The 12,267-nt window shown below is 42.7% G+C and overlaps 1 protein-coding gene across 3 annotated transcripts in view; it reads right to left on the bottom strand.

The window, feature by feature from the left end:
* Positions 1-12,267, bottom strand: part of LOC137380015 (contactin-4-like) — a 1,659,092-nt gene that overhangs the window by 1,514,989 nt on the left and 131,836 nt on the right. The window lies entirely within an intron of this gene.

Genomic DNA, 12,267 nt, shown 5'->3' with positions numbered 1-12,267 from the left:
GCTGGTAAGCAGAGATAACATTTATGCAACACAAGTGCTGGGCAATGACAATCTCCAATAAGAGCTAATCTAACCATCTCCCCCTAACATTCAATGGCATTACCATCGCTGAATCCTCGACTATCAACACCCTGGCAGTTATCATTGACCAGAAACAGAACTGGAGAAGCCACATAGAATCATAGAATCACAGAAATCATTATCATGCAGAAGGAGGCCATTCGGCCATTGTGTCCACACTGACTCTCCGAAATAGCAATTTACTCAGTTCCATTCCCCTGCCTTCTCCCCATAACCCTGAAGATTCTTCCTTTTCATATAACTGTAATTCCCTTTTGAATGCTTCAATTCAATCTGCCTCCACCACATTCTCAGGCAACGCATTCCAGACCTAACCACTTGCTGCATGAAAAAACTTTTCCTCATGTCACTTTTGCTTCTCTTACCAAATACTTTAAATCTGTGCCCTCTCGTTCTCGATTCTTTCACGAGTGGGAACACTTTCTCTCTATCTCATCTGTCCAGAACCCTCATGATTTTGAATACCTCTATCAAATCATCTCTCAGCCTTCTCTTCAAGGAAAACAGTCCAAACTTCTCCAATCTACCTTCATAACTGAAATTCCTCATCCCTGGAACCATTCTCGTAAATTTTTTCTGTACTCTCTCCAATGCCCTCACGTCTTTCCTAAAGTGCGGTGCCCAGAACTGGATGTAATACTCCAGCTGAGGCCAAAGTGGTGTCTTATGCAGGTTCAACATAACTTCCTTACCCTTGTATTCTATGCTCCAGGATACTGTATGCTTTATTAACCGCTCTCTCAACCTGTCCTGCCACCTTCAATGAGTTATGCACATATACACCCAGTTTCCTCTGCTCCTGCACCTGCTTTAGCATTTTACCCTTCATTTTATATTGTCTCTCCATGTTCTTCCTCCCAAAAGGAATCACTTCACATTACTCTGCATTGAACCTCATCTGCCACCTGTCTTCCCATTCCACCAACTTGTCTATGTCCTTTTGAAGTTCTACACTATCCACCTCACAGTTCCCAATGCTTCCAAGTTTCGTATCATCTGCAAACTTTGAAATCATGCACTGTACACCAAGATCTAGGGCATTAATATATATCAGAAAAAGCAAGGGTCCCAATACTGATCCTTGGGGAACACCACTACAAACCTTCCTCCAGCCCAAAAAACATCCATTCACCACTCCTTTTTGCTTCCTGTCACTCAGCCAATTTCACATCCATGTTGTTACTGTCCCTTATATTCCATGAGCTGCAAGTTTGCTCACAAGTCTGTTGTGAGGCACTGTATCAAATGCCTTTTGAAAGTCCATGTACACCACATCAACAGCATTGCCTTCATCAACCCTCTATGTTACCTCCTCAAAAAACACTAGCAGGTTAGTTAAACATATTTTCCCTTAAGAAATCCATGCTGGCTTTCCTTAATTAACTCACATTTGTCCATGCGACTCTTGATTTTGTCCCAAATTATTTTTTCTAAAAGTTTTCCCACCACCGAAGTTAAACTGACTGGCCTGTAGTTGCCAGGCGTATCTTTACACCCTTTTTTGAACAAAGGTGTAACGTTTGCAATTCTCCAGTCCTCTATCACCACACCTGAGTCTAAGGAAGACTGAAAAATTATGGCCAGTTCCTCAGCGATTTCCACCCTCACTTCCCTCAGTATCCTTGGATGCATCTCATCTGGTCCTTTTTTTTTTATTCATTCATGGGATGTGGGCATCGCTGGCTAGGCCACCATTTATTGCCCATCCCTAATTGCCCTTGTGAAGATGGTGGTGAGCTGCCTTCTTGAACCGCTATACTCTATGTGAGGTAGGTACACCCACAGTGCTGTTAGGAAAAGAGTTCCAGGATTTTGACCCAGCGACAGTGAAGGAAGGGTGAAACAATTCCAAGTCAGGATGGTGTGTGACTTGGAGGGGAACTTGCAGATGATGGTGTTCCCATGCATTTGCTGCCCTTGTCCTTCTAGTTGGTAGAGGGCGCAGGTTTGGAAGGTGCTGTCTAAGGAGTCTTGGTGCATGGCTGCAGTGCATCTTGTAGATGGTACACACTGCTGCCACTGTCCGTCGGTGGTGAAGGGAGTGAATGATTGTGGGGTGAGTGAATGATAGTGGATGGGGTGCCAGTCAAGCGGACTGCTTTGTCCTGGATGGTGTGGAGCTTTTTGAGTGTTATTGGAGCTGCACCCATCCAGGCAAGTGGAGAGTATTCTATCACACTCCTGACCTGTGCCGTGTAAATGGTGGACAGGCTTTGGGAAGTCAGAAGTTGAGTTACTCACTGTAGGATTCCTAGCCTCTGACCTGCTCTTGTAGCCACGCTATTTGTATGGCTACTCCAGTTCAGTTTCTGCTCAATGGTAACTCCTAGGATGTTGACAGTGGGGGATTCAGCGATCATAATGCCATTGAATGTCAACGGGAGATGGTTAAATTCTCTCTTGTTGGAGATGGTCATTGCCTGGCACTTAAGTGGCAAGTAACATTCGCGCCACACATCAGCCCAAGCCTGGATATTGTCCAGGTCTTGCTGCATTTCTACACAGATTGCTTCCATATCTGAGGAGTCGTGAATGGTGCTGAGCATTGTGCAATTATCAGTGAACATCCCCACTTCTGACCTAAAACAAAAGCAAAATACTGCGGATGATGGAAATCTGAAATAAAAACAAGAAATGCTGGAATCACTCAGCAGGTCTGGCAGCATCTGTGGAAAGAGAAGCAGAGTTAACGTTTCGGGTCACTGACCCTTCATCGGAACTGACAAATATTCGAAAAGTCACAGGTTATAAGCAAGTGAGGTGGGGGTGGGGCAAGAGATAACAAAGGAGGTCTAGATTGGACCAGGCCACATAGCTGACCAAAAGGTCCCGGAGCAAAGGCAAACAATATGTTAATGGTGTGTTGAAAGACAAAGCATTAATACAGATTAGGTGTAAATACACTGAATATTGAACAGCAGCAAGTGCAAACCTGTTTGAGTTAGAGTCCATAGAAAATAGAGGTATAGATGTGGTGTTTGCTGGTTCAGCTAGGAATTTGGTGGTCCTGAGTCTTTTAGTTTGCAGAGGTAGATGACTGGTTTGGTGAGTCTCTTGGAGACAGCAATGCAGATAATTTCCTCCAACGGGGTTTCTGATTGTAGCCATAGTATGCAAAGGTGGTTCGTCAACAGGCAGGATTTGAAGCTTTCAAGCTGAAGTGGACAGGCGGGGGGGGGCCTACTTTGGGTCTGCACGTATCAGAGTCCAGAAGCTTCTCCTTTCGGCTGCAAACAAACGCAAGCTTAAAACCACAGCTGGGGAGAGGCTTGTCACATGACAGTCACTCAGTGATTCAAACATAGCAGTTAGCAGTATTACTTTTCTTGCTAAAAAGAACAGGCAGTTCCCTTAAACTTCCTGGGTCTTATTTCTTGCTGGGAAATGAGCAGACATTTTGTCTCCACCTCATAAGCCTCGCAATGTAAGATACAGTGTTGCAAATTAAATGACCATCCTAAGCTGCCAGTAAAATCTGTTCTTTTTAAAATTTCTTCAAAAAATTATAAATTCAGATCTCCAGTCAGTGGATTAAAGAAAATTATCATGCAACAAAGCACATTGGCGTGACAGAATGAAAAAAAGAGCACATTCCCTCTGACCATAGGAGGTTCCTGTGCTATTATAGATCTTAAAGGCCTGGACTAATTTAAAGGAGTCGCTGGTATTTTCATGAGGCTGTATTTTCTCGTTGATTGGATTATAATTCTATCATGTGTGTTATTTTTATAGCTGTCTGCAATTGTATTTTCTGCTTCAGGCTGCATTTAGTGGGGTCTTCTGCAATATGTGTGCCTTTAATCCTGTGTTGCACTGAGAGAAAAAAATTAGGACACCTTTGAGCACAATAGGATGAAGCAGTGTGGTCTGCCTCAAGGAACAAACCATCGAGTTTTTACAGCAGGATATGAAGGAGATTATGGAAAATGTTTTCTTCCTGCTGGGAACCCAAGAATCTAGACACCAAGGGCCTTGCTTTTAAAAGAAGGATGCTTTTTGCTCATTACAAATTGTTGGAGCCTTTGAGCGATGCAAAGAGCAACTTCCAACAAATGGTGCAAATGTGGTGGATTCCATAAACATGCTTTTGTGTGGTGCTCATGAAGAGTGTTGAAAATCTGCAGGCAGAATTGGAACAAATGTCAGCTCCATGGCAATCTGCAGGAGAATGCTTCATGGCAGAGGTCCGAATGCCAGTCTGAGTATCTCTCATGCTGCCAAACAGGCCTTTGGCTGCAACATGATCCTTTCATTCAATGGGTTGACTGATAAGCTGCACCAAAGAAGGAGAGAGATTGGGATAGTATTCTGCCAACCACACATCAGTGGACACAGTGACTGCAGGGGTTAGACAGTGCTGCTAATGAATAATGTTGCTGTCCATACTGTCACAACATTTCCACAGCTTTCTAAACCCCCTTTCTAATAACTTTCTAACAGCCAGAGAGCAGATAAACCTGGGTTGTGCCCACACTAAAAATGCTGTATTCCGAAGCAGGCCTATCAGGAGTACATGCTGACAGAGATAGAGCCAGTTAAGCCCAGGAGCCATTCCTGGATAAGCAGTTGCCAACTGCCTCACAGACCGGTGTCTCAAGGATTGTACTAAGAAGAAGCAAAGAAATAGTTAGTCGAGCACAGCAGACACCAGCTGTTCGGAAGGGGAAAACATTGGTACCAGGCACTAGGAACTTAAATTTCTGGAAAATAAGTTATTCTTTTGAAGACCAGGTATGGAGTGTGGACGGTGACATTTCTGAAATAACGCTGAGAAAACTGCCATGATGAAGAATGGTTTCTCGAGGAGAAAGATTTTTTTGTGTGTGGTGATCATTATCCATTGCAGTGGAAGGGAAAGACATTGGTGTGGTATGTGGAATGTGAATGGAAGATTTGCTAGTTTGCACAAGCAAATGTTTCTCTAATCAAGGTCTGCTGAATTCTTCAGGCAGCCATCGTAGGACACAACAGGACAGCATCCTCTGCTTCATCGGCCTCCAGAATCTTATCTTCAGTCTCCTGCTGTATTTCCTTTATAGGGATCACTCTTTCCAGTGCTGTGGTGCTCAGGATGCAGCAAACCACTACACAGCAGATGAACATTTGGCAGATAAGTACTGTAGGATGAAGTTTGACTCATAGAGGTGCTGGAAGCATTGTTGCAAAACGCTAATGGTGCTGTCAGTTATCGTCCTAGTGAAGGCATGGACCTTGTATGTATGAAGTGTACAAAGGTTGCACTCCTTGAGCAAAAAGTTGCACAGCTTGAAAAACAACTGAACACATTCAATAACATACAGGAAGAAAATTTTCTTGAGCAGATATTCCAGAGGATGGTCAGCCCACATTTTGCCAGGGGTCGAGAGGCTGGTAAGGAAGACTGGTTGACCATCAGCAGACAGGACAGGAAGCAAGACATGAAGGCAGAAAGGGGATCATCTATGGAACTAGATTTATTGAATCGATACCCCTGTTTAAGTACCCATGATGTGGGTAAAACGAGTGTCACTGAGAGGGTAATTATTCGTGACTCCAAGGCACTGAGGAGCAAGTAGTTACCCACAGAGGAAAGAATACAGGTAGAATAGATGAGTGGTGGTTATGGAGATTCTATAGTCAGGAGGATAGACAGTTTCTATCTCAGATGTGATCCAGACTGCCAAATGGTTTGCTGCTTCCCAGGTGCCAGGGTTCAGAACATCACAGGGTGACTACAAAACATTCTGGAATGGGAGCATGAGCATTTAAGGAATTAAGTCCTAAATGAAGAATTAAGTCCTAAATGAAGAAACAGAACTTCCAAGGTAATAGTCTTCAGATTACTCACAGTGCCATGCACACGGATAGACAGATAGAGAAATATTAAGATCATCAATGCGTGGATGATAGGACGATGTACAATGGAAAGTTTCAGGTACTTGCGACAACCTTTGGGGAGAAGGAAGGTTGTACAGATAGGATGGCCTTCATCTAAACCAGAGGCATCCATGTCCTTTTTTAAAGGGTAAATAGGGCATTGGGGAATGATTTAATTAGTTAAACAGGTCAGAGGGCAAAGTCCACACAGTTAAGCCAAACAATGTGAGTAAAGGCCAATTGAACAAATGGGCAGTACGGGGACAGGTACCAGACAAGATTTCTGCACATGAATGCAAATCGCGTAAGAAATAAAACCAATGAGTAAGAAGCACAAACTCAGCTTAAAGGGTATGATTTAGTAGCCATTACATACTGGGCATGATAGGGAACTAAATATTACAGCCCACAGACTCTTCAGGAAGGATAGCAAAATTAGAAAGGGAAAGCAAGTAGCAGTATGGATAAAAGACACAATTAAAGCAGTAAAAAGAAAAAATTTCAATAAGGATAAACTAAGAACCAGCAATGAATACAAGACTCTGGCAGGAGTTGTCTAAAGACCTCCTGATAATAATGATGTTGTGGAGGGATGTATAAATACAGGTTTCAGAAAAGGATGTAGTATAAACAGAAAGTGGTTAGAATGGGAAATTTTAATTTGGAGAGATTGAAGACAGTGGATTGGAAGAGTGGAAGCTGCAAATTTGGTGATAGGAGGAATTTGGTGGAGAAGAGGAGGGCTGTTTCTCACACCTAACTCAAAAGGAGAGGAACCGCACACCCCAAAGATTCTAAGGTAAGTAAAAAAGAAAGACTTGCATTGATAAAGTGCCTTCCACAACCAGAGTGCCAAAGCGGTTTACAACCAATTAAGTACTTCTGAAGTGTAGTCACTGTTGTAATGTAGGAAATGCAGCAGTCAATTTGCACAGCAAACTCCCAAAAACAGCAATGTGATACTGGCCAGATAATCTGTTTTTGTGATGTCTATTGAAGTTTAAATATTGACCAGAACACCAGGGATAGCTCCTCTACTCTTTGAAATAATGCCATAAGATCTTTTACATCCAACTTGAGCCTCAGTTTAACATTTCATCCGAAAGAAGGCACCTCCAACAATACAGTACTCCCTCATTACTGCACTGGAGTGTCAGCCTTTACTTTATTGTGCTCAAGATCCGGAATGAGTCTTGAACCTACAACCTTCTGACTCAGAGAGCTATCTACTGAGCCATGGCTGACACTTATTGAGATTAAGTATCTAGATATTTAATATTTAGGACCTTTGTGCTTAGTATCTCAGTGGTTCTTGTTAAACTTGAGTAAATAATTTAGTCTTTGGTTAGTTTGCTTTGAGGAGTAAATAGAAAAATAGCAATGTTGTTTAGACCTAGTTAAACAGCAAGTATATAAATAATCATCTTATATCTAAGGTAATAGACGCCTGACTAATAGACAGCCAGCATGGATTTGTTAAGGGCAAATCATGTTTGACTAACTTGAATGAGTCTTGTGATGAGGTAACAGAGAGGATGGATGAGGGTAATGCAGTTGATGTTGTGCATATGGACTTTCAAAACACACTTGATTAAGTGCCACATATTAGTCCTGTTAACAAAATTTGAGCCCATGGGATAAAAAGGGCAATAGCAGCATGAATAAAAAAATTGGCATAAGGATAGAAAACAGAGCTGTGGTGATTGGCTGTTTCTCAGACTGGAGGGCCTTACACATTGGAATTCCCAAGGTTCGATATTAGGATTACTGCTACTTTTGAAAAACTTTAATGACTTGGATTTGAGGGTGCAGGGCAAAATTTCAAAATTTGCAGAGGACATGAAACTTGGAAATGTAGTAAACAGTGACAATTATAGTAATAGACTTCAAGTGGACATGAACAGGCTAGTGGAATGAGTGGGCACATGGTAGATGAAATTCAATGCAGGAAAGTGTGAGGTGAGATATTTTGATAGGAAGAATGAGGAAAAACAATACATGTTGAATGGTACAGTTTTAAAGGAGGTGCAAGAAGTGAGAGACCTCAGGGTGTTTGAAGGGGGCAGGACATGTGGACAAAGCATTTAATAAAGCATATGAGATACTAGGCTTTATAAATAGAGGCATAGAGTACAAAAGCAATGAAGTTATGCTAAATCTATATAAAGCACTAGTTCGGCCCCAGCTGGAGTATTGTGTCCAATTCTGGGCACCAGACTTTAGGAAGGACGTAATGTTTAAGAGAGGGTACAGAAGAGATTTACTAGAATAATTCCAGGAATGAGAGATTACAGTTATATGGATAGACTGGAGAAGCTGGGTTGTTCTTCTTAAAGCAGAGAAGGCTAAGAGGAGATTTGGTAGTGGTGTTTAAAATCATTAATGGTTTAATGGAGTAAATAAAGAGAAAGCATTTTCAATAGCTGAACAGTCGATAAAGAGAGGACACAAACATAAGGTGTTTAGCAAAGAAAACCAGAGGCAACATGAGGAAAAACTTTTTCATGCACCGAGTAGTTAGAATTTGGAATGCACTGCCAGAAAGGGTGGTTGATACAGACTCAATAGTAGCCTTCAAGAGGGAACTGGATCAATGCTTGAAGGGGGAAAAAAAATTCAGGGATATGGGGCAAGAGCAGGGGAGTGAGACCAACGGGATTGCTCTTCGAAAGCCAACAAAGACTTGGTAGGCCAAATGGCCTACTTTTGTGCTGCTGTATATGGGCTGAATTATGTGGAGCTGGCAGAGATCCCAACATCAGGCTGAAAAGGCGAGGGAACCCCCGGTTCGGCCCTTTGGAGACCCCACCCCAATTTAATGCGCTCAGGTAATTAACTGTCCAGCGCCTTGGTCCCCATCCCTTTAAGGACAAGGATCCCACCACCTAGAGCTGCCAGCCAATCAGAGCTCTGGTAACTCAGCAGTATCGGCAGCACCACCAGAAGTGGTGGCCACTGCCAGTACTACAGGAGGCCCTGGACCGGGCCCATCGCTGGAGCCCCGGACCCCGGTAAGTGTAGCGGGGTTCCCAGGGCCAGTCCGGTAGGCCCCGGCAAGGCAGGGAGAGGGTGGTCGTTGAGGGAAAGGGTGGTCGTTGAGGGCGAGGATCTTGGTAGAGGGGCAGCCTTTGCCACCAGGGGCCTTCCGTGGGCCACAGATTGTCCAAGTGGTGGAGGTCCCCTCCCACCTGGCGCTGGTTTAATTCCAGTGGTGGTGGACTGACACCCTTAAGTGGCTAATAATTGGCCACTTAAGCACCGCAATTGGCTTCTGTCTGGGAAGGCCATCTTCGGCCTTTCCCGCCCCCGACTTTATCGCAGGGCAAAGTGAAGGCGACGGGCACTCCGCCCCTCGCCTTCTGTCGCTATTTTATGTGCCTCCTCCCACCTCCCATCCCTTCTCCCTGGGGCACATAAAATTCAGTCTTATGATTCTATGATCACAGACTGGTAGAAGCAGAATAGCTCAAATAGTGAAGGCAACACATGTTTAGAATTTATTCTGGTCAGTTTTTCAGAGTTAATAAAAAATTGTAAATTGAGTTTGCAGACACACTAAGGAGGCAGAATAAGTTGTTTTCATGGCAGTAGGAATTTACAAAGGGACATAAACCGACTATGTAAGTGAGATATGTTGTGGCAGATGGATTTCAATGTGGGGAAGTGTGAGGTCATCCAATTTGGATCTGAGAAAGCCAATCTGAATATTTTATTAATGGTACAAGACCAGGAGCTGTGGAGGAACCAAGGGATTTGGGTGTTCCTGTGTACGGATCAATTCATAACAAGTGCACGTTAAAAAAACAAAAGTTGAATTGAATGTTGGCCATTATGCCAAGGAGTTTGGAATACAAAAGAGAGGAAGTGATAACAAGTTGTACAAAGCTTTGGTTGGAGCCCATCTGGAGTACTGCTTTGATCATGAATCTCAGGAAAGATATACTGATCTTTGAAGGAAGTTTCACCAGAATTATATCAGGGTTTGAATGGCTAAATTATGAGGACAAGTTGCAAAAACTTAGATTATATTCTCTTGAGTTTAGAAGGTTGAGGGGGGTGATCTAAACAAAGCCTTTTAGTCGATAAAGCGATTCATTCGGGTAGATACAGAGAGGTAATTTCCCTTGGTGAGGTAATTCAGAACAAAGGATTATAATCTTAAAATCAGAATTAGGTTATTAAGGAGTGAAATAGGAGCCAATTTTTCATTTCTGACATTTTCACTAAAAGGCTTTGGATGCTATGTCAATTGAAATTTTCAAGACTGAGATTGAAAGGTTTTTTGGGTAAGGCTATCAAAGATATGTGAAGCAAAGCCAGATAAAAAGGAATCGAGGTACAGATCCAATATTTAACCAGTTCTCAAAGTTGCAGCCTGTCACTTTCATCATCCAGCACATACTTTGATGACCCATTTTATATGACTATGGCAGGACCCTAAATCTATAACTTGTGGAAGCACAGAAAAACAGCTTGCATGTTAAAAGCATGCCATTTGATTATTTAGTAACATGTGATCACCTCTCAGAGGTGCAAGTTAGTGAACTACCACAGTTGTGTGGCTGAAAGTCAGTATGAGGAGCAGACGAGGCAGAGATATGAAATAATGGGTTTCCAAACATGTTTTCTTCTGCTTTGTAGCCCAAACATAGGCACACTTAAGGCACATAACAGAGAACGATCAATCATTTACATTCCTTTACTGGTGTTCATGATCAGATCTATTCAGGTACGTGATAGGAGAAAAATGATTGTTCCATTTTATTTTAATGCTTTAAATTTGTTAAGTAGAAGGGACAATGAGCTGAACAGAACTGTATGGAGCATAATAAAACTCTGAACATAAAACTGCTGAGGATAACGTTGACAAAAAAATGACTGTGGAATACAATCAAATATATTGTCATTTAACTATCAGAAAGCTGGTATTACGGCTCAGATAGCGACCGCTGTATGTTTGCTGTTTCACATACCATTTCCATGTTTCTGTTTATTTTTAAGGAAGATGCAGCAACTGGTTTTACAAGGCTTGCAGCAGGAATGCAACAGTAGGATTTAAAGATAAAAATCACTGAGTGCTTCAGCTCACTTAATGCCAAAAACGTGACATTTGTGAAAAATACACTATAACCTTAAAAGTGCCATTGTTTCCACTGAAGTGTTTTATGTATCTTTTCTGTAGTGAATGTACACACACAACACAATTATATCATTCACATCATGGGCTGGATTCTAAGAGTCCGCTGCCGAAGTCGGCGGCAGACCTAAAAAATGCGCCCTGCCTGAATGGGCACCACATCACGGAGCTGCTGCGATTTCAAACGCGGCGGCTCATTTGCATGGCTACTGTGCCCATCCCCCACGATCACGTGGAGGCAGAAGGCGAGCCGTCGCAGGCAACGGCATCCGGTGCCAATGTGCAGGCGCCATTTTTAAAGGTCTGACAGCCCTTGCTGGAGATGTTAAAATGAAAGGGTCAGGTCAGTTTAAAGACCAAAAAGAATTACATTTTCATTAAATTCATTTTACCACCCACCCGCCACCCCCCAGTGGCATTTCAAAAAATTCCTGCCCTTTCCCCAAAATTCGGCATCTTTGACCTTTACCTCTTCCCATCACCCCCTCCCCGACCAATCCGCAGCGATGTCATTCCACATCCCCCCCCACACCCCACTCTCCACAGGTGTCGTGCCATGTTTCCCTAAATGGGGATTCGAAGGCGCGGCATTGTCAGGTATTTAAATTAGTTTACATATTTTATATTTATATTTAAGTGGGGGTCCCGTCGCCGAGCGGCGGGACGGCCACCAAGAGGTGAGATCGTCACTGGGCCTACCACTGTCTGGGTCTCCGCCGCACTGATCTACATTGCATCCCCTGCAATGTTTCCAACAGCAGAGGGGCTTTAAAGTCCAGCCCCATATCTCTGACCAAAAAAAATCTGAAATGGAACTTCAAAAATAATTAACTTAGCCTCAAGAAAACTGCATTGTAATTGTTTGCACAGCAGCAGATTCCACATCTGCTGTGGTACCATCTTTGCAACAAACAATACCATACATCGAAAACACAGCTTTCACAGCAAGCTGTTCCTAGCTATTCCATGCAATTTACCTACTCCTTAGACTTTCCAAAAGAGCAGTGATGCTGCACTGAAGGAATGTAAAGGTTTCTTCAAATGAACAAAGATTTAATCATCACTTTCCAGTTTAAATTACGGAATGAAGTCATGACTAAATATAAATTAAACAGGAATAAAATCAATTATTTATAAATAATTGTTTTACTTTACAATTTGAGATGTGTTCTAATGATCTAAAAATGTAAAAA

This window comes from Heterodontus francisci, chromosome 19 (assembly GCF_036365525.1).
Source record: "Heterodontus francisci isolate sHetFra1 chromosome 19, sHetFra1.hap1, whole genome shotgun sequence".
Taxonomy (NCBI): domain Eukaryota; kingdom Metazoa; phylum Chordata; class Chondrichthyes; order Heterodontiformes; family Heterodontidae; genus Heterodontus; species Heterodontus francisci.
This window is presented reverse-complemented; position numbering and strand designations above follow the sequence as displayed.